Genomic DNA, 1,744 nt, shown 5'->3' with positions numbered 1-1,744 from the left:
GGGGAAAATCGGCCTAGCGTGCGTTGGCTTTGGCGCTCCAGAGCGCGGGAAATGTTCGCGCGCTTGTTTTAGCGCGCCGCGGCCGGCACTCATTATAAGAAATGCCTTATCCTCAGCACCTTCGACACCGCAGAGCAGGCGGCCCGCGCGTATGACGCGGCGGCGTGGCGCCTCCAGCGACCTAGTCGGGAGATGAATTTTCCCGAGGTGTCGAGATGAATTTTCCCGACGTGTCAAGCCAGCGGGCGCAGGATCTGGCGCCTCTCCCGCGGCTTTTCACCAACGAGGATCGTCGCGTCCACCGGAGGCGGTAGCGTCGCCATCGCCGAGATGGACGTGCAAGCCTTGGTGGTGTGGCGCGAACACTTTCCGCAGGACATCGTCGACGAACGTCAGTTCTATAAGCAGAAGAGGACGGAGGGGAAGGCGAGGAGGACGAAGCGAGCCGCCTATCGGGAGGGCAAGCGTGCACGGAAGCAGGCCGCTCAATTGAGACTGAAGCTGCAAGAAACATCGGGGTGGGACTTCGAGGACGAGCAGACAAACGTCGAAGGAGGACATTACCGAGTCAGAGTCGAAAACCGACGAGTAGTTGATCTTTTCTTTTATTGTGTACGCAAGAACTATCTATGTATCCTTTTTCATCGGAAAAAAATGGCCGACGGCATTGGCGACGAAGCAGGCGATGGAGGGTGTGCATGCGCGGGGAGGAGAGGGCGAGCGCGCGCGCGTCCGCCTTGTGTCCGCGCCGACGCAAATCCGGCTCAAAAATGGGCCGGGACTAGGTCGGAATGGGCGGGGAGGAGAGGGCGAGCGCGCGCGTCCGCCTTGTGTTCGCCCCATTGGAGTTGCTCTAATCATAAATATTCACACGGTCAACAGAAGATGTCAAACAATTGAATTGCAATTGAGATGCCTGTAAGAACTATATAAATCTAGCTTACAAAATTGAGCTTGTGAACTATCTATCCTAGAGTAGAATTGTTTCCTGAAGATGACGACCTCAACAGCTGATGATGATGATTTGGAGTTACCGAACCGAGCATTGCACCAGAGCTGAACATAATGTTCGGCGCCTGTGCAAGTGGCTGAGTTTGGTTAGCTGAAAACGGTAAGCGAGGCCCAAACGAGAGCATCTGTGGCCGCCGCTGCACGAACGGCATTTGTGGATGCCCCTGCCCCTGCATGTTATTAGGGTATGCCGCTTGTACCGTAGCTTCAGCCATGGAACGCGGCACGGCCAACGGTCTAGGGCTTATATTCATTGGATTGGGTGACATAGTGCTACTGCCACTGGTGGGCAGACAAGTTTCCAGGGGATTTGAGCAGGCTCGCATCGCCTGGATACGGCCAGCTGAAATCCTCTGCCTGGCTCTCTCCACTTGCTCGCATTCCTTCAAAAGTAAGGTCTCGACTTCAGCAAACTGCTTCAGCTTTAACTCCAGCCTCTTCAACTGCAAGTTCAGTAATTGCAGATGGTATCAAAACAAATATGTAAGCATCAAAACTTCCAAAGTAGCGTAGGAACTAACTGTGATAGATGGTAAGAAAAATATTGATCATGAGTTTAACTTTCCACCATGATTTCAGGACATTAAAATGCAGGCATGAGGACAACAACACAAGGTGGAGTCTGGAGAAGGGAATTTCTAGAAAGCCTTACCATGCGTAATAATTCTGCAAGGAGGCTGGTTCGAACCCAGGACCTCCAGGCCACAAGTGGAGACTCTGGGTGCACCATGCC

At 53.4% G+C, this 1,744-nt stretch overlaps 1 pseudogene; it reads right to left on the bottom strand.

Moving 5' to 3' along the window:
- Positions 1–881: 881 nt before the first annotated feature.
- The window catches only part of LOC123090005 (SWI/SNF complex subunit SWI3C homolog), a 21,840-nt pseudogene continuing 20,977 nt past the window's right edge, over positions 882–1,744 (bottom strand).

Source organism: Triticum aestivum, chromosome 4B (assembly GCF_018294505.1).
Source record: "Triticum aestivum cultivar Chinese Spring chromosome 4B, IWGSC CS RefSeq v2.1, whole genome shotgun sequence".
NCBI classification, from domain to species: domain Eukaryota; kingdom Viridiplantae; phylum Streptophyta; class Magnoliopsida; order Poales; family Poaceae; genus Triticum; species Triticum aestivum.
This window is presented reverse-complemented; position numbering and strand designations above follow the sequence as displayed.